The sequence below is a fragment of the Hypanus sabinus genome, chromosome 13 (genome assembly GCF_030144855.1).
Source record: "Hypanus sabinus isolate sHypSab1 chromosome 13, sHypSab1.hap1, whole genome shotgun sequence".
Classification (NCBI taxonomy): domain Eukaryota; kingdom Metazoa; phylum Chordata; class Chondrichthyes; order Myliobatiformes; family Dasyatidae; genus Hypanus; species Hypanus sabinus.
This window is the reverse complement of record NC_082718.1, coordinates 88,227,073-88,249,162: the sequence shown is the minus strand read 5'-3', so window position 1 is coordinate 88,249,162 and position 22,090 is coordinate 88,227,073.

Genomic DNA, 22,090 nt, shown 5'->3' with positions numbered 1-22,090 from the left:
GGTGGCAAAAGGTAGTGGGAACTATCTCGAAGGGATTAAAGGATATTCGGCTGATACAGTTTGAGGGGATTAGTGACCTTTGTGAGCTTTTTATCCCATTAGATCAATGGGAGCTAGCAAATGCCAAAGAAACCTTCTCCTTCACATCCACAAAACTAAGGGACTACAGTAGCAGCAACAATGGTCTATTTTTACATAGCACTTTCGACACTGTATAATATCCCCCCTGTTGCTTGGCAGGAATGGCAAGGCCATCATTTAACTCCATTATACGGAACATAGGTAGACAACATAGTGACTGGGTAGAGACGTCTCTCTGCCAAACGAGAGGCAAGGAGCTCCTTCCCTCCGCTAGCCTGCAGGTCACCCTTCGGCAAGACGTAGCACCTGCCCGCCCCCCCCCCCACTACCGATCAAGATCACGTGAAGCCGTGGGAGTGGCTGGTGATGGTCGTATGAGCAGCCGGTGCATTTCACAAGTCCTGGTCATACAACCACCGATTCCAGGCAGACAACTTCTGAGGAGTGTTGATAATGGCTGGGGTCACCATCTTGTAAAGACACTGGCCAGAAGGTAAAGTGAACATCTAATGGCGATGTATGTAGGTGTAAACATATTTGCACAGAATGACTTCATTTTGGGAAAGAGCAAAACCAAGAACAAGCAATGTGTAAGTAATCACCAAGAGACACATAAGGTTTTCAGAACAAACTTCTCAATTCAGAGAGTGGGAAAATGTGAAAGTCGTTAGCAGGAAGTGTGGAGATTATTGATTTATATAAGGTGGCTCCAAAAGAATCTGAGGGATAAAGGAACAGAGACTATTGCTGACAGAGAGTATGAAAATATTGAGAATACTTTATGTTTGTGCATTGAAAAGGCCTCTTCTGCTCAAGTTTTTGAAATAGAATTTGAACCTGTGACTTTCTGGCTTAGTGATAAGGGTCCTATTAAAGTTCTGGTGAGTTCAAAATGAGTTAAACCAAATAAGCTGGTTTCTTACTTGGTTTAAATTCTCCTGCTCTCTTCAGTTCTGACAAATTAACAAGAAATGTGTTAGACAATTCCAGGATCCACAAGACACAATTGTGAGGTGTTGCAGTTTAGTCAGAGATGTGTGAAGTAGGATGTTCTGGCAGGTTAAGCCAGGGCAGGTCATACGGAGTAAATGGTAGAGCCCTGGTAACACACACATACACAAAATGCTGGAGGAGTTCAGCAGGCCAGGCAGCATCTATGGAAATGAGTAAACAGCCGACATTTCGAACCAAGACCCTTCACCACGACTCCAGGCCCGAAACACCAACTGTTTATTCCTTTTCATAGATCCTGCTGAGTTCCAGCATTTTATGTGCATTGCTTGGGAGTTCCAGCATCAGTAGATGTTCGCATGTTTGTGCTAAAGCCCCAGAGAGTGTACAGTTATAGAGAGACAACTTATGAGACAGCTGCATAGTTCACTCAACCTGTCTACACATGTAGACAGGGTGGTAAAGAACATACTCGGAAAACTTGGACTCCATTGGTCTGGGTACAGTATTGAATATAGGAGCTGGGGGTTATGTTACAACTAGAAAAGTCATTGTTGAGATACACTGTGTACTATGCACATTTTTGCACACCTGACAATGGGAAAGATGCCATTAAGTTCGAAAGGACGCAGAAGAGATTCACAAGGAGGCTACCGGGATGGGGGAGGCTTGAGTTAAAAGGAGAAGCTGGATGGGTTGGGACCTCATTTCCCTGGAACAGGAGCTTGAGTGGTGACAGAGATATATAAATTCTTGAGGATGGATTGGTCACCGTCATTTTCCCACTGCAGGAAAGTCTGAAACTGACCGGCATGAACTTAACCTAGAGGGGAAAGGTTTTAAAGGTACTTGAGAGACAACTTCTACATGCTGAGAGTGGATGGTATATATATAGCATGAGCTGTTGAAGAGGTGAACATTATCACAATGCTCAAAAGACATTTGAACAGGCGTGTGCAAGTGGTGCAAAGGGTTCTGGACCAAATGCCAGCAGTGGGACTACCTTGGATAGACATTATAGCCACAATGGACAAGCTGGGATGAATGACTCTAAGATTGTGATACAAAGCAAGGATTTCCCCTGTAGCCTGACCTAGAGTCTTCCCAAAACACCACATGAAAAAGATGACCTAATTTAATGCAGTCATCTCACTGGTCTTTGGAAACTTGCAGTTTTCTCCCGCGTTAGTATTTAACATCATCACTCTGTTTCGTCGGAATTTCAATGTTCATAAATCATTTTGAAATGCAACTAAAGGAGGTGGTAGAGTGCCAAATTCTGCTACTGCTCGACACGATGCAGCTATACTCCCCACTTCACCAATCTGATTGCTCAGTTAACTCTACCAATCTGTGATGCCTCAACACCAAAAGTACCAGACTGCCCATGTCATGTCTATGACAAAGCAAATTTCATCAATGAGCCAAAGAAGTTCCTGTAACATGTTTTTGTGGTTACACTTCCGTATACACGTAACCAAACTGCTTGACCAATTATTGAGCAGAATGCACTTTAAAGAGCTCAGCCACTTGCTTTCTACATTCATGTATCTGAACTGCCAAAGAATGGAACTTGGAGCAGGTAATTCCCACTCGCACAGCTGTTTCACTGGTCTCCGGCAAGTTTCGTATAGTTATATTTTATGTCACATTTAGCATCTGGAAATGGTTTGTCTTGCTGTAAATGGATGTTTAAAATTATTGCAAGATTCTGGAATGTATTGCAGAGGACAAATGTGTAATATTGGAAGAGATAACTTGTTGCACTTTTTAAACTTAAAAAAAAATCTTTTTTTTTAACTTTCTTTTTCAGGGGCCCTATATGTACTCGTGCTTTTCTCTTTATCTTGTCTCACCATCAATGCAAATACTGACTTAAGAAGAGCAATAAAAAATTGTTACCAACTGACAGCTCAACTGAACCACTCTGCTCCTGCAGTACTACAGTTATATGTAAGAATTTACATTTCTTTTATAATTTTTAATTTCAGATATTTATTTTGAAATTGCATGTTTAGGTTTAGTTTTAATCCTGGAACTGTTAATATGTAATTCATTGAATTCTCTGTTAGCACTTTCCTGCAGCCCCAATAACTTTTATTCCCAGTTTGGAGAAGTGATGGGACAATAGGTTAATGCACAGCTCTCCTCAGCTGGGACTTAAGATTGTCCACGCTGTTAGTGTGAACTCCTGTTGCTGGTGAAGATGAAGGCACCATGAGGGGCTTAGGGGAGATGTGATCAAGTTCTGACTACTGTACGTTTCTGTCACCTCTGTTTCTTGTGGCCGTGATTGGGATGGAAAGACTCTGGTTCAGAGATGTTTGTTGGTAACTAGAGGCCAACAAAGTATCTCCATCATTGTTGGATCGGTTTGTCAAGAAGTTGCATTGATGGCACTTACTTGCTTTTCGCAGCGTTCCTTCATTGGCTGAAACAGAATGGTTAACCTGATTGGCTAATGCCAACATGGCTGGAAAATTGATCCAAAGATATGATTTCAAGTCCCATTCTGACCGTTGGAGGAATTTTAATTCAGCAGGTCAAGAAACTTGTAATAAAATATTAGCATTGATAAATGGTGACAAGATAGTAACAGTTTGCCATATACATTCAGAGAGGAACCCAATCTAGCCGGTATGTGACTCCAGTCATACTAATGATTCTGAGGAATTCACTCAATCAAGTGCAGAAAAATCTGTACTTTCCAGTTCCATTGAGCACCTCATCAATAGCCCAGGATTTTGCCTGTGGCGATGGGTAAATACGGAAGGGTACCAACTGGTCAGTATGAACAAGCTGGCCCATCTCCAAGCTGAATGTTGGCATGATTCTATAAATGGGCAATAATGTATAAGAACACAAGAATTTGATAACCATCAAAGTAGTTAAACCTTAAAGATCATTAAACACATATGGTCTTGCTAACCTTAGAAAGCAAAGCCTGCTGGTTGAAACCCCTGGGAAGTTGGAGGTCTGATATCCGCGAGTCTGAGATTCCAGCTCAGGGACTGGAGGTTGGAGATCTGGAATTGACTTGTCCTGGGTTTGGTTGGTTCTGTCGCTTGCTGTGGTGTTGCTGCCATTGCTGCGTGCCATGATCTGCTACGCGTTTTTGCAAACTGGGCTGGTGCCGGGATATGTTGCGATATTTGCGGGCTTCCCCCAGCACGTCCTTAGGTTACGTCAACTGTTTACACAAACAAAACATTTCACTGTATACTTCGACGTACAGATGGCACCTGATCAAATCCAAATCTGAATCCAATGGGTGAGCTGCCAGATGGGCAGGGTTTATGTCCACTTGGAAAGCAGGGACGGGTTAGAAGAAGTCAGCATGACTTTGGAGGTTATACATAACAATTCTTACTGAGTCTTTTGAGAAGCTATCTAAGAAAATTATTGAAGGTAGTGTGGTAGATGTGGTTATATGGTTTAGAGTTAGGTTAGAAAGTTATTCACAACTGATCCAAGGCCTATTATAGTTGTATCATCCTCTCTCCCCTCCTCTGCATCTACTAGTAAAGTAGATCTTAACTTGGTGATAAGAGCAAGAGGGCTGTAGTGTGTTCTGACTGGGAGTCTGCTGGGGTTGGAGCTGGGAACTTTGTTATTTAAAATATACGACTGAGGTGAGAATGTAGATGGTTGGTTTAATAAGTTTGCAGACGAGAACTGATGGAGTTGCTGACAGTCACGAAGGCTGCCTGAGGATACAGTGGGACACAGATCAGCTGGAACGTTGAGTACAGCAGTGTCAGATTGAATTTAATCCAGATATGTGTGATTCTGGTAGGACAGGTAGAGTAAATGGTAAACAGTAAACAGCCAACGTTTGGGGCCGAGACCCTTCATCAGGACCTGAAGCTCTGACCACTTACTCTTTTCCATTGACAGGGCCTTCCTCCAGGTAGGGGTGTGTGTGTGTGTGTGTGTGTGTGTGTGTGTGTGTGTGTGTGTGTGTGTGTGTGTGTGTGTGTGTGTGTGTGTGTGTGTGTGTGTGTGTGTGTGTGTGTGTGTGTGTGTGTGTGTGTGTGTGTGTGTGTGTGTGTGTGTGTGTGTGTTGCTTTGGATTTCCAGCATCTGCAGATTCTCTCTTGTTTGTAATGTAGAATAAATGACAAGTATCTGAGGAGCATTATTGTAAAGAGGGTCCTTGGCGTTCAAATCCATAGCTCAGAGAAAGTGACGTTGCAGGTGGACAGGGTAACAGGTAGTATAGTTGCCTTCATAGCTGATGCAATGAGCATATGATTTTAGATGCTATGTTGCAGCTGTACAAAATGTAGTTCGGACTGGATTTGGAGTATTTTGTGCAGTTCTGGTCATTGCACAACAGGAAGGATGTGATATCAAAGGAGAGAGTGGAGAAAAGATTCTCCAGTATACTGCTTAGAATGGAAGGCTTTAATTATCAAGAGAGATTGCAAAAGATGCTTCATTCTTACAAGCATGTAGAAGGATGAGGGGTTTATCAGATTATGGGGGGCATAGATAGAATGGACAATTCAAGCCATTTTTCTTGGGTGATCAAGTCGTAGGTCATGGGTTTAAGGTGAGAGGGGAGAAATTCAAAGGAGATGTGCAGGGCAAGATTTCACACTGAGGATGAATTTACAATGGAACTGTAGAGGAAGTGATCGAGGGCAATACAATTACAGTGCTTAAAAGCCATTTTAATAGGTACTTGGATAGGAAAGGATAGCAACTCGCATTTGTGTGGAAAGACATCACGGTCGGTGTGGATGAAGCTTCTGTGCTGCCTGATTCAATGAGGAGAAGATAAATTGAATCCGATTTGTGCTTCTCTCCTTGTGAATGAGTGAAGCAGACTTGCTGCCTGACTTGCTGGGTTCAGACAGGCAAACATACTTTATTGATCCTGAGGGAAATTGGGTTTCCTCCAGCATGCTGCTTTTTTTCTCACTCCAGATTCCAACATCGACTGTCTCTTGTGTCTACAGATTTGTTGCTTGTCTTGATATTAGATATACTTCATGCAAATCTTTCAAAATAGGACAGTTAATGCGGCATATTTGAAGTGGCACTAACTGTCGTATCAGGTCAGGGTTGGCTTTCATCTCACCCTTTCAAGTCAGACTGGTTGAGGTATGCTACCACCTCAACCCACCTGGAGTTTGCCTCAGCCACCTCTGCGATACTGCTAAGGCTAGCTCTGCCCGGAGTAGAACTAGTTGGCCAAGATGAAAGAAAAACAGGAAATGATGCAAGTCAGAAAATGAGTCTAAAGTGAAAATTTATTCCCATACTTGTAAAAGTATTGTTGAATAACATTAAATTTTCCAGTAAATTAATTGTGGCTGTTTTGCTAACAGAACATTTCCTGTTGAGTTACCTAAACAAAATGTAAACTATTTTTTAGCAAGCTCCTATGAACTGTAGCAAATAAAACAGCACTTACTACACATCAACTCGATCAATTGTACTGTTACTTTCAGTATCTTATGCTTTGGAGCTGCATTCATTAACCTTGTTGTCACAGCTACTCAAAGACAGAAAGCAGATGCAGAACAGATCCATGGCTCCTACATTTGTACTTGGCTCTTTGAAGGCTCCCTTAAACCCTTCTAAACCTAACATTTTAGTCGTAAGATCAAAAGACATAGGAGCATAATTAGGCCATTCAGCCCATTGAGTCTACTTCACCTTTCCATCATTTATTGTCCCTCTTAACCCCATTCTCTTGCCTTCCCTCCGTAACCTTTGACACCATTACAAATTAAGAACCTATCAACTTCTGCCTTAAAAAAAACCCCAATGATTTAGTCTCCACAGTTGCCTGTGGCAATGAATTTGTCATTCATGTTCAATCACTTAATTTTTTTGTTTATGCCTGTATGCAGTGTTTATTTTTGCCTTATGATATTTAGTAAAGTTAAATGTGTTACATCAGTGCAATGTGCTCTAACTTCTATTAATTAAAATAACCTTTCCTTTCAGCTTTCTGCCCAGGGCTTTACTGAAGACCAAAGATACAATTCCCCAGTGGACTGTCTTCCCAGTAAGCATCTGGATAACAAGAAGGAAAATGAAATGTTTAAGCAAGTATTTATTGATGCAAAACAGTTTAAATGGCACTTGAGTAACATAATTGCTCAGCAGAAGAATCTGAATCCTTCAAATAAAAGACTGCATGATTCCCTTGAAGACATTCAAACACAGCTCACATCACTGGAATTAAACGTCCAGTTGATTCTAGAAATCAAAGGTTCTCAGGTTCCCGAATATTCAGAGTGCTCCTCAGCAGAACCGATTACCGTTTTTCAACAAAAAGTTCAAGGACATTCAGTTCTGACAAATCTTAAACGCTATGTTTCACACATGTTTAAACGTTTTCATCGTCTGTCAAGCAACTTTTTCCGCTGGACAACGGCTGCACCATAGGACTTCAGAATAAGAAAGTGGTTACACGGCAGAACAGTCAGAGAGTCTGCCAGAGGAAGTGGTTGAGTTGGGTCCAATTGCAATGTTTAAGAGACATTTGGATAAGTGCATGGAGGGGAGGGACATTTATGCTCCAAATGTGGGCAACTGGAGCAGAAGATGCTGAGGTCAACAGAGACTATCTGGACTGTAAGACCTACTTCCATACTGTAGGACTCTATGAGAACTGCTGCATCACTTTTGATTGCAAGGGAAGGGAGAGTAAGAAGGGGGTGGTTGTTGGGAATGGAAGTGTGGACTTGTGGGAGTTGTGGAGTCGCTTTGAAAGCGTTGGAAGTTGCAGAGAGTGTTTTGTTGAACACAGGTTGGTGGGGCGGATGGTGAGGGGAAAGGGACCTCTATCCTTGCTCTGTCCTAGAAGAGGGGGAGGTGACATTATAGGTGTGGGAAATGCAATCAAGAGCTTTGACAGCAATTTCAGAGATAACTGTGAGGAAAGTTCTCATTGTTGGAGCAAATATGACAGAGATGGAGACACTGGGATAATAAAGGCTTTATAAGACATTGGTCAGACCAGATTTTGAGTATTGTGAGATAATGCACGCAACACCAGGGCAGTATTTACTATTAATGGATATATTAAATATTGTATAGAAGTTAATTTAATATATATTTTTTGTATTATTTATTTCAACCAACTTTTAATAAATAATTTGAACTAAATTCATCTTGTTGCTATTTTGTACCCTCGTTAAGTAAATGTTATTGAATTCCTTCAGTCTTGGGTGAGAGCGCAGAGACTTTTAAGTCTTCATTAATTTATGTAACAATGTTGTAGGTTTTTTTCCAACAAGTAAGAGCTGGAAGTTTTATAATATGAAAGATAACACCTTAATCCAGCCCCTATAATCCAGGAAGTTTAGTGTCTCAGCATCTGGGTCCAAAGACCTGATCATGTGCCTTGTCTATGCTGACATGTTCTCCCTGCCCTGTCACACATGGATTTCGCCCACATCCTAAAAAAAAATGAAATAGCAAGTTAGTAGGCTATTATAAATTATGGCTAATATAGGATTGGGGAAGGCATGAGTCAATGGGCCCAATGGCCTTATTCACTGTTACAAGGAAAACAGAAGCAAAAAGTGCACATTTAAGTGTCAGAAGGCCATATGCAAATTGGTTTGTGTATCAAAGAGAAAAGCAATGAATGGGGTACAAAGTTTATCATGCTGTATATTGTACATCTTTCCAGTTCAAACCATGACATGATTTTTGAGTAATCACCGTCAATTATCAAAACATAGTTGTTTCAGTGCCATCCTTCAGAAACAGCCCTCACCATTCTGCACCCATCCCTTCATCCACTCCTCAATCATCCTTCCTATTCCCTCTCTCCAACACGTGACTCGATCTCAAACCTGGTTCTGATCACCAGCCTTAGGGTGATTTTGGCCAGGGCTTGGTGGCAACTCTTTCAGCTGTGAGTTGGAAGTTTATGAGTAGATAGAATGGACATAGAGAGGATGTTTCCGATGGTGGGAGTGTCTAAGACCAGAGGGCATAGCCTCAGAATTGAGGAATGTCTATTTAGAGTGGGGATGAGGAAGAATTTCTTTTGCCAGAAAGTAGTGAATCAGCGGAATTTGTTGCCACAGGTGGCTGTGGAGGCCAAGTCATTGGGTATACTTAAGGCAGAAGCTGATAGATTCTTGATTAGTCAAGGCATGAAGGGATACAGGAAGAAGCCAGGAGATTGGGTCTGAGAGGGAAAAAGGATCATGCATGATGAAATGGTGGAGCAGATTCGATGGGCCCAATGGCCTAATTCTGCTCCTATATCTTATGGACTTATGCTCTTAAGTGTTCATTGCACATTAGAATTTAAGCAGCAATTGATCCGGCAACTTAGACCAATGTTTAAGAAGGAGGAGCATTAAATTAGCACCCCAGTTGCCTGTCCAATTAGATGAAAAAGGCCTTCTGGGTAAGTACAGGCAGTATCTGTGCATGAACTGGCACTCTTTAAACAGATTAACTGGTTAGCAATTTTCCCCTTTCTCCACTTTGCTGTCTGCATATGAGCTCTTATACAAGTGCATCCTACATTAAAAAAGAGATTGCATAAAGATATTTATGCTTTTACAGACTGGAATGGCACATCCTGAGGAACTGAGAGGGCGCATTTTCCTGATCTCCGCTGATAATTTACAAACGAATGAAGGAAAACATATTAAGATCAATTCTTTCTTCATTTAATTTTTGCCGGGATTGGCCAACAAAATAGTGCATTATTGCCTATCCTCAGTCACTCTGGCTATATAAAAAAATCAACCACAAGTGTAAGACTCAAGTTATATGTGTGCCAGACTGGTTTGGGGTGGTAGATTTCCCGGTAATGAGTTGACTTCAGAAATGATACAGCAGCTTTAACAATACATTTTCTGTGTGCCCTAATCAAGCCCACAGATTTCTAGATTAATTGAATTTTAATCCATAACAACCACGGGCTCTTTACTATCAACACCCTGCACTTACTTGCTGCATTACACCGCTGGCGATGAAGGCCCTCCATCTCTGGTGGTGTTCAGGGCTTCCTTCATCGTGTCAGTAGCTTCCTCTCGGTTTTCATACTGACATACTGACATACATACAGTATTTCATACTGACATACTGTATGCAAGTCCCGGGTGGAGACTCAGGAAAACCGTCCCACTTGGATGTAAAGGGATTCCTCATTGTGGTTTCTGTGACAATTTTGTTTTACCAGTCAGGGTTGTTAGCCCTGAGCTGAATACATGCTTGCTAATGCAAATATCTAACCAGCCAGTCAGGGGGCTGCAACTCAACGCGGACATGGTCAAGAGATTCAGTTGTTGCTCACGCAGGCATCAGGATGGGAAGTGACTTTGTGGATGTCAGAGGAGAATGGCAAGACAGGAAGTGACAGTAAACTATTAGTGGTGTGCAGGAGGGCATCACTGAATGCACAACATGGGGAGCCTTGAAGTGGGTGGGCTACAGCAGCAGATGACCATGAACATTGACTCAGTGGCCATTTACTAGGTATGGAGATACCTAATAAAGTGGCTACTGTATGTATCAAGGTGGGACATAAACTCTTGCCCTGTGGGTTTTTAGTAGTTTTACATAACTGCAGAGTTATGATATCCACAGGAGAACTACAGCACTTCAAATGTACAAAAAATAATCTCTGCTGGAGGAACTCTGTGGGTCAAGTAGTGTTTGGGGCCAGCCGATTTCCACTAGCTGTTTACTGATTTTTTTTGCTCCAGATTCCAACATCTGCAGCCCTTTATTTCAGACGTATTTGTTGTGCATCTTCACAACACGGACCACACTGTTAAAGAAAGGAAAATTCAGAATCCAAATCAGAATCAGATTTAATGTCACTGGCATATGTTGCGGAATTTGTTATGGCGGCAGCAGTACAGTGCAATATATACTAATAAAAACTGTAAATTACTTCTTTTTTTGTAATTTATTTTTATTGAAGTTCATCATTAAACAAACATTTCCATAAGATGTATTTCAGATATCGTACATATATATCATTTATAGTCATATATGCCGCAAATCTCCACATAATATTTATCAGAGGTATACACTTATAGAAAAGAGAGGGAAGAAAGAACAAGCGAAAGGAGAAAACTATGTACAAGTAAGGAGTGATCATTTTTTTACAAAATATTCATTGATTTCTGAGGATGAAATCAGGCCTATGGGATGTTATGTAGTTAAACCATTTTTCCCAGTATGAATCAAATTGTTCCAGCTTATGATTAACAGATGCTGTTATCTTCTCCATTTTGTAAATGTCCATTGTAATTTCCATCCATGCATTTAAAGTTGGGCTCTCCTGTGATAACCATTTCCTAGTAAGAGTCTTTTTACCAGCCACCAGCAGTATATTCATTAAATTTTTATCTCTTTTCAACCATTCTTGAGGTATATACCCAAAACATATGGTCTTGCTTTTAAGGGTATTTCACATTTAAAGATGTCTTGTAGGGCACTGTGTATCCCACTCCAATAGTCTTTGATAATGGGGCATTCCCAGAAATTATGATAATGGTTTGCATTTTGATTTCCACAATTTCTCCAGCAAACAGGGAGGTTACTATCATAATGGGATTTCTGAGAGGGTGTAATAAAATATCTTATCAAGTTTTTTCCATTTGAACTCCCTCCATTTCTGTGAACTGGTACCATTGATACCTCCATATTACTGTCCATTCTTCCTCAGAAGGAGATCCCTCCTTCCCTCTCCCATTTTGTTTTAATGTATGAAGTTGAATGTGTTTTAAGATTTGACAAACCCTTATATACGCTTGAAATGATTCTACTACTGTTATCTGAATTATATGCTTTTCTAAATAGCTCTATCAAACATGTTCTTGCCTTGGTTACATTTTTAACTATCCTAATAACATATTGTCGCATCTGTAAATACCGATAAAAGTCTTGTTTTTCTAATAAGTGTTTGTCTTTAAGCATTTCAAAACTGAACAGTGTTCCTTCTTTCATTATGTTGCAAAATACTGTTATTCCTTTAGCTGTCCAATCCTTAAATCTAGCATCCAGCTTATTCGGCGCAAAATCCAAGTCATATGCACACCATTAAGAATTGCAATATCTCCCTCTAGTTTATATTCTTTTATAATAGTTTTCCATATTTTAAGAGCCCATTTCACTCATGGGTTATCAATAGTATTTATGTACCTTGCAGGTTGTTATCAGCCAAAATTGCCTGTATGGGGATGGGAAGTACCCGCTCCTCAATGTTTTTCCATTGAGCGTCATATGATGGGTTGCACCAACATATCACAGCTCTCAACTGTGCTACAAAATAATAATCTCTAAGGGAGGTAGGCCCCATCCCCTCTTTTCCTTGGCTAATTGCATAGTTTTGAGATGGGCCTTTTACCTTGCCAAATATATCTTGATAATGTCTTGTTCCATTCATTGAATTGATTTTGATTAATCTCTATTGGTAGGGTCTGAAAGAGATATAACAGTCTGGGCAGTATATTCATTTTAATAGACTCAATCCTTGAACCGAAACTAAAAAAAGGAATTAGGTTCCATCTTGTTATATCTTCCTTAATTTTTTATATATATAGGCTGATAATTGCATTCTGATAATTTTGCCAAATCTTTTGGCATAATGATGTCTAAATATTTGAAAGACTCTGTTTGCCATGCCCAGGGATATCTACTTTCAATTTCTTTTGGTGGGCTAAAGTTATATGAAAGTAATTTTAACTTGGAGATATATAGGTGGATTGTTTTTTACAGATAAAAGTGTCATTCGACTTGGAGGCAATGTAGGTTAGGATAGTTAATCAATCGTGATAACCTTTGAAAGATTATTTATTTATATATTTGAGAATCAGTGCCCCTTTAAGCCACGCCGCCCAGCCACCCCCAATTTAATCCTAGCCGAGTCACGGGACAATTTACAATGACCAATTTCAACCTGCCAACCTGTATGCCTTTGGACTGTGAGGGGGAACCATAGCACCCGGAGGAAACGCACATGGTCACAGGGAGAATGTACATGCTCCTTACAGGCAGTGGCGGAAATTGAACCTGGGTCGCGGGTACTATATGAGCGCTGTGCTCACCACTTGACTGCCGTGCCGCCCTTTGAAGAGGTTGAACAGCCCACTCGTGCTCCTATGTCTTGCTATGCGGGCAGCATCTGTTAAGCATGTGATGAATAACTGGAGTCTTATGACTTTGTTTCTAATCAGTGGGTCAGAATGCTCAACAGCTCCCCCGAAACACAGCAGTAGACCATCTCTCTCGTTGCAGGGACATTACAAGGCATTTACATGGCATGCATTGTTTTCCAGAGTGTACTGTGTTGACAAAAATGAAATAACGATTATGGGGCTTTCATGAGTACATCGTTCTTGTCATCAGGAAAAAGACACGAGAGCCTCACGACTTGCTCCGCCAAGTTACCACCCCTCTGCCATCAGACTTGTGAATAACTGCACTCACTTGCCCATCATCGAAATGTTCCTGCAACCAAAGCGCTCACTCTAAGTACTCTTTGTCTCATTATGTCAGACTTTCGTTATTTATTGCTATGTATTTATATTTGCATTTGTGCGGTTTGTTGACTTCTGCAGTCTGGTTGATCTTTCATTGATCCTGTTACAGTTACTATTCTATAGATTTGCTGAGTAGGCCCACAGGAAACTGAATCTCAGGTGATATATATGTACTTTGATAATAAAATTTACTTTGAACTTTTGAACTTTGAAAGTCATTAAAAAGAAGGCATAGTTGGTCCGCTGTCTGAGCAATAACGGACAGGATCACTGCCATAAGAATCTGTAATCACCTCATTTAGATCAGGAAAGATTAGGGCATTGCTACATTCTCTTGTGTCCTGATATGCACATTATTCTAAATGCTTAATATCCTCTCATATTCTCAATGGTATGCAGTACATCATCTCTGAATGCACAACACGTTGAACCTTGAAGTAGATGGGCTACAGCAGCAGAAGACCACAAACATACACTCAGCTGACGCTTTATTAGGTACAGGAGGTACGGAACAAACTGGCCATTGAGTGGACATGTATAGAAGCTTCTTCATATGGATAAACATAATCCTGCATGAAGGCCAACACAAGCCATCAAGCAAGTATTTTAATTCCAGCACAATACAGAAAATTACCTATCATTCTTCAAATAGTTGTCATCCAGCCCTGAAATTACCTAACCTAGTCACTAGACAATTTACAATGTCCGACCAACCTACTAACCGTGGCTCTTAGGGATGTGGGAGGAAACCGGAGCACCCGGAGGAAACCCAAGTGATCACAGGGAGAATGTGCAAACTTCTCACAGGCAGAGGTGGAAATTGAACCTGGGTCGCTGGTACTGTAAAGCGTTGTACCAAGCACTATGCTACCTTGACACCTAAATTGTTATTTGTACTCAACCCTGAAGTCTCAAAGAGCCATTTTACATGAATTCTGAAATAAAAATGGCCACTTCTTCCTTCTTGGAGTTACTTCCATATGAAAAATTAAAATCCTGAGATAACACTTAACTTCCCAGCAACATTAAATCATAAAGCTGTCAGTTCCAGGCATTTCCAGAATATTTAAGCACACCAAATTGTGCCTTCCTCCAGTCCCAACAATGGCTAATGAATTGATAAAGAAACTTCAAAATAATCACAGCCCTGTAGTGTAATCACCCAAATTCTAGTAAGGTTTTGTTTCAGGTGTGGTTTTCCTGGTAAACCTGACAGAGAGAAAAAAAAAAGCCTCTTCCAAAGCAGTCTAATTTAAACCATTAAACTCACTAAGCTTCTCAGTTCGTGGTTCTGAACGGAGCTGTTGGCACTTAAGACTGAGAAACAGCAGCAAGAAGGGAGCATGGCCTGGGTGGTGGGGATCTCTGAAGATGTGGTCCCTCATCCAACAGCATAACTACTGAGCCCATGGGCCTGCCGGTCTCTAGCTTAAGGAACCAGTGAGTCTTGGCATCTGCACTTCATACCCTGACTTTCTGTTGTGTGCAGAAATCCATCCAATGCCTTGCTTCAGTGCGTTTTTAAATAATGGAGCACGTTATCATTGCATCTACTCAGCTTAGTTGCTAAGTTTTAAAGACTTCCTGCTACCAAAGGTCAGAAAGTTTCAGGTCTGCTTTACCAATGTTTCAATGATCGTTCGTTAAAACTAACCCAGCCGCAGAAGCTGCCTAACCTATTTAGCATTAACAGCATTTTCCAGCTGGATCAGAGAATTCCAGAATCTGAACATACTGCTTTTGCAAAATTTTTTCCTGTTCTGACAACCTGAAACATCACCCTCCTACAGATGCTGAGTGCTTCCAGCATGTTTGGTCACATAACACTGAAGTCTCATTATTTACTAGCTTAAAAACCACATGGATCCACATTACCATGAAGAGTGGATTAAAAACATTGGCAATCAGAGTGAGGGTGTATTCTGGAGTTATGGTATATAGCAAATGCTAATTTCAACAGCAGCCAGTCTTCAGACCTGAAGATGGATAGTAGATTGAATTTAACATGTAGGTCTGAACAATGGTCTTCCTGGAGCTGCATTTAGGGATTGGTTACAAACAAAGAGACATTCCATTTGACCTCAGATGTCTGCATATGCATGAATGCATCCCAGAGTCAGTGGGAATTAATTTTCATTTAGGGTGTTCAGAATGTGGGTGTGAAGATGGAATGGTTTGAAAATTATATGTAATTCAAAGGAAGCATTGTAGATACATCGTAACTATAGAATTGACCTGCTGTTACCTTTGATCTTTAGCGTTTAAAAATGTCATGTAATATTGGGCCCGGCAGGCCTCTCCTTCACAGAGTCTCTCGAACATGATGCCTGCCACTCACTTTGCTGAATCAAAGCTTCTATATCCAATAGCTTCAGTATCCCTCTGGTAACCTTGTTCACAGTCACAACAGTCAGGAACGTTGTCCAGTTTGAAGTTAGAGCTGAGGTCTGGATTGTGGGATGGGTATGCAGCTGGTGCTAGGGTTTGGGCGGTGGGCTGGAAGTGGGTTCGTTGAGTGGTGTCGTAGCACAACCTTGCACTTTACGTCAGTGAGAACAGAAAAACTGATTGTGGACTTCAGAAAGGGTAAAGAGGAGGAAACACAGTCCTGATAGAGGGATCAGAAGTGGAAAGGGTGAGCAATTTCAAGTTCCTGGGTGTCTACATCTTTGAGGATCCATCTAAGGCCCAACATGTCGACACAGTTACAAAGAAGGCACAACAGCAGCTGTATTTCTTTAGGAGTTTGAGGAGGTTTGGTATGTCACCAAATTTCTACAGATGTATCTTGGAGAACATTCTAACCAGCTGCACCACATACTGTCTGGTATGGGGGGGGGGCGCCGCAAAGGGTTGGTGTCAATGCACAAGATCGAAATGAGCTTCAGAAAGTTGTAAACTCAGTCAGCTCCATCATGGGCAGTGGCCTCCCCAGCATCCAGGACATCCTCAAAGAGCAGTGCCTCAAAAAGGTGGCATCCATCATTAAGGACCCCATCACCCAGGTCATACCATCTGGGAGGAGGTGCAGGAGTCCGAAGGCACACACTCAATGATTCAAGAACAGCTTCTTCCCCTCTGCCATCCAATTTCTGAATGAACATTAAATCCATGAACACTACCTCACTACTTCCTTTTTCCTCTTTTTGCTCGACTTATTTTATTTAACCTTTATGTATATATTTACTGTAATTTAGTTTTTTATTATTATGTATTGCAAGTACTGCTGCCACAAAATCAACAAATTCTATGACATATGCCAGTCGTATTAAACCTGGCTCGGATCTGTGGTAGGAGTCTGGGCTGGAATTTTGTCTGAACAGGAGCTGGTGTCAGGGTTGGACTTAGGAACATGAATAGATTTACATACAAACTGAAACTGAAATGTACAAGTTGATACTTACGCAGACGAAGTTTTATCCACGGAGTGACCGACTGTTGTATGCCAACACAACATTGCCACCTGTCTCAGTGGCAACTCCGATTGTCGTTGTCCTTGGGAAGTCTGGTCTCCTACCCGTTACACAAGATGAGGGCGGCACGTTGTGTACCTCATGGGTACGAGGACAGCCTTCTCCACCAAATGAAGTGAAAGTGAGAAGAACCAAGCTTTAAGATAATGGGTGCGATGCGATACAATGTAACAATTGGTTGTTCATCTTTTGTGCTGAAACCACTGTAGAATGTGGGTGAGGGAACACTTCTTTGAACATTAGAACATTAGAAGGTTTTTGACAAGAACTGAACATTCAGTACAACAAAGCTCACCAAATTCCTATTCATATAGTGTGTTGAAATAACTATCGAGTTTAGATTTGAAAGTCTCTAAGGTACTACTCTCAACTACACATCTAGGTAGTTGGTTCCATGTGTCCACAACTCGCTCTGCAAAAAAATGCTACCTGATGTCAGTCTGAAATCTCCCTTTAGCAGGTCTCCACCTCCGACCCCGTGTTCTTGATGGTGGATTAATTCTGAAGTAACAGCTAGCATCCCCCTTACTTATACCCTTGATGATTTTGAACACCTCCATCATGTCTCCACTCATTCTACGTCTACTTGGGCTAAAAAGAATTAATTCTTTCAATCTTTCTTCATAGCTCATACCCTGCAAACTTGGAATAAGGTTGATAATCTAAGATGTACCTCCATGGTAAGATAAACAAAAACGTTCTTCATAACTGTGTGATTTTAAAGGCAGACGTGCTTAGTGCAGAATACGTGTAAGACCACTGGTGAGTTTTCACTAATCTTTGAACATTTCTTCTGCTCGAATTCTCAGCCTGAAGAGTGGTGAGGGTAGGATTCACACTCCTGGTCATCTCATCTCTGAGTTCCACAAGGAAGAACTTCCCTGTAGTGACATCTCAATGGTCATCAAAGAAAAAGGGGGCAGGCAGTCTGCTTTAAACCACAAGACGTTAAATTCAAGCAACAATCTCCTGTCTCCCTTTAGCTGAGTTACGAGGGGTGATTGATAGGTTCGTGGCCGAAAGTAGAAGGAGTCAATTTTAGAAAAGCTAGCACATTTATTTTACAACATAGTCCCCTCCTGCATGTACACACTTAGTCTAGTGGTCATGGAGCATACGGATCCCTTCTTTGTAGAAGTGGTCCACAGCAGGGGTGATTGATAAGTTCATGGCCTAAGGTAGAAGGAGATGAGTTATACAGCTGTCATTACATGCATGTGCAGTTCAACATTTTGATTCATCATGCAGAAAGTTTGTTAATAACTCATCTCCTTCTACAAAGTACCTTAGGCCACAAACTTATAAATCACCCCTGCTGTGGACCACTTCTGGAGGTCCAAGACAATGACTTCTACAAAGAAGGGATCCGTATGCTCCACGACCGCTGGACTAAGTGCGTAAATGTAGGAAAGATACTAGGTTTTCTAAAATTGACTCCTTGTACCTTAGGCAATGAACTTATCGATCACCCCTCGTACAATCCTCAATAATGAAATTAGTTTCCAAAGACAGCATTTGGTTATTATGCATGTGATCGGTGATGTTGAATCATTTGTAGACTTTCTCAACAGGAATATCTCAGTTCTTTAGAGGGCTCAGAAGTGGAGAAAATGAGCAATTTCAAGTTCCTGGGTGTCATCATTTCTGAGGACCAAACCTGGTCCCAGCTATAAAGAAGGCAAGGCTGCGGCTGTATAACATTGGAGTTTGAGGAGATTTGGTTTGTCACCTAAAACACTAGAAAACTTCTAAAAGCTGCAGCAAATTGTAAAAGCAGTCAGCTCCCTCGCGGGTACTAGCCTCTGTAATATCCAAGACACCTTCAAGGAGCAGTATCTCAGAAAGGTGGCATCCGTTACTAAGGACCCCCATTGCCCAGGACATGCCCTCTTCTCATTGTTACTGTCAGGAAGGAGGTGTAGAAGCCTGAAGGCACACGCTCAGCTGTTACATAAATAAATGTGAACCACAGCTTAAAAACCCCATTTTGATCTCACCTATCCCAGACGTCCTTCCATCGGGCAGAAGATACAAAATTCTGAAAGTACATACCACCAGGTTCCAGGACAGACTCTATCCCACTGTTGACCATTGAATGGTTCCCGAGTACGATGAGACGTTTTTATGCCCGCAGCCCCCTCCTGTGTGAGAATCGCAAGAGTGCTAGAGGGTGGGTCAGTAGACCCAGGAAATGGGAGAGAGACATGCCGGATTCCTCGATCCCCGGCGATGCAAAAATAACGCGACATTGATCATTGTCTCTTGGAGACACCTTTGTGGATTGGGGACTATGCTATATGCAAGCCCTCGGGCAACGTGGGCTGGAGATTGCATCACCCCAACCTGATTGACATCTATAACCCTGCAAGTCAAGATAAAAGAGGGGCTGTAAGGAGCAGCCCCCTCAGACGCACTAGAAGAAATGCTAACGATCCCGTAATAGCGGGAAGCCAGTTGAAGGAAGCCACGTGCGTTCGGTTCCCTCAGTTGGGAGCTGGTGGCCGGTACCACAGAAACGATTTTCTTGAACTAACAACGGGGAACCAACTTTCCCGATTCAACGGATTTGCTTCATAAAAGACCCGGGCAAGTTTCTTTTCTCACAAATCTCTCTCTCTCCAACAAGTGGAAACCCACTGGTCCCCAAAGGCTGAAGCCTGCAGGAACTTTTATATTTCCATTGGACAATATATTATCCCCTAGACAAACGATTGAGCTATTTCTTATTGATGGTTATTATTATACCCGCGCTTTTAGATTGAGTATTGACGACGTATATTGTCTGAATGTTTGTATTAATCTTATTTTTTGTGCCCCTTTATAAATAAAGACTTTTAAAAATAGTACCATCAGACTTCAACGGACCTCTCTATCTTTGCTGGTAAGTGACCCAGTTACAGGGTACGTAACAACGTTAACTTGACTTCACAATCTACTTGTTATGTTCTTGCACCTTATTGTCTACTTACACCGTTCTTTCTGTGACAGTAACATACTATTCTGCATTCAGTTATTGTTTTACAATGCACTATGTGATGATTTGATCTGGATGAACAATGTGCAGGACAAGCTCTTCACTGTAGCTAGATATTTACTTACTCACTTCAGCCCATAGGCCTCAGACAGCAGCTCAGCAGAGTCCCCTGTCTGGGGCCAGTCTTTCTCCAGGTAGTCCATCTTCTTGCTTTACACTTCCTCTCCCAGGGATGAGGTCTTTGCAGCTTCTGTTGGCATTTCTGCAGCTCTGGGTTTTTATGGGATGGGGTTACCCTCCTCCTTTCGCAGCTGGGCTTGGGACTATCTATGATAGAGTTGTACCTAGATACTTGTGACAATAATAAACTAATTCCAGGTCCAATTCCAGTCTCGAGTGGGCCTTTTAATGATAACACCTACAGGAACAACAGGCACAGAGCCTATCCTCTGTCTGAGGCTCACAGAACCTCTCCTATTTTAACTTAGACCTTGCAGTCATGTACTGGCAATTGACATGGAATGGCAACCTGCATATTCAAGCACTTATCCGTGTATCTATCTATCTATCTATCTATCTATCTATCTATCTATCTATCAATCTATCCATCTACCTACTTATCTATTTATGAATCTATCTCTTTCTATCTATCTATCTATCTATCTATCTATCTATCTATCTATCTATCTATCTATCTATCTATCTATCTATCTATCTATCCACCCATCTACTTATTTATCTATCTATTTATCTATCTATCTTCTTATCTATCTATCCATCTATCCATCCATTCGTCCATCCATCCATCCATCCATCTATCTATCTATCTATCTATCTATCTATCTATCTATCTATCTATCTATCTATCTATCTATCTAACTATCCATCCATCCATCAATCTATCTATCCATCTATCGATCTATTTACTTACCTATTTAGAGATACAATGTGCAATAGACCTTCCAGTCCTTCGAGGTGTGCCGGCCAGATTTAACCCTATCACCGGACAATTTGCATTGGCCAAATAAGCTACTAACCATATATCACAGGACGATGGGAGGAAACCAGAGCACCTGGAGGAAACCCAATTATTCCATGGGGAGGACATTCAAATGCCTTGGAGAGAATGTTGGTACTGAACTTTGAAATTTGACGTCACGAGCTGTTATGGAGTCGTGCTAACCACAATGCTATTGTGGATTTTAAGGAACATGATTTAGCAGGGGGCAGCTCATCCACTTGGAGGTGTGCCTGAAATGCTTCCCAGGTGGACCTGAGTGTTAGTGGCACAGCCAAGGGAATTTACCAGCTTGGTGTGAGATTCGTCTTGTTTTCAGGCACATTTAGTTGACTTCTTTTGACTTGAAAACACAGAAGGTAAAGTATGTATGTACTCTTCCTGGTCTCTCTACCTCCTACACTGTAACTAACTCGGAATTTGGAATTGCGGTTCACTTATTTGTTACAAAAACTAATCTCTTAACAGTGCATGTGGTAGGATAGTGGTTAGCATAATGCTATTACAGCAACCTGAGTTCAATTCCTGCTGCTATCCGTAAGGAATTTGTACATGTTAATTACTCACATGTGTGCAATTGGTCAGTACAGGCTCATTGGACTGGAAGGGCCAGTTATCGTGCTGTGCAACAAGATTAAATTCAATTAAATTACAGGACCATCAAGACGTTCTCTCACTTAGCGACAATAACCGTTGGTCATACAATATTTAATCATTAAATCATTAAGTCAATGTGAATGACAAACAAGAGAAAATCTGCAGATGCTGGAAATTCAAAGCAACACATGCAAAATGCTGCAGGAACTCAGCAGGCCAGGCAGCATCTATGGAAAAGAGCACAGTCGACGTTTTGGGCTGAGACCCTTCAGCAGGACTGGAGAAAAAAAAAGCTGAGGAGCCACAGTCAGAAGGTGGGGGGACAGAATATTGAAGTTTTGTCAGTCACTTTCCGATGAAACATATGCCTGATTCTACTGCTGGGTCAATGCTTATTGTCACATGCCACGTATTCAGAGATAGCTTGAAAATGTGTATTTCGGGTGGTTGATGGTTGTTCTCCAATCTTTGTAATCTGTTTGCAAACGTTGCATCACCGTACAAGGAGACA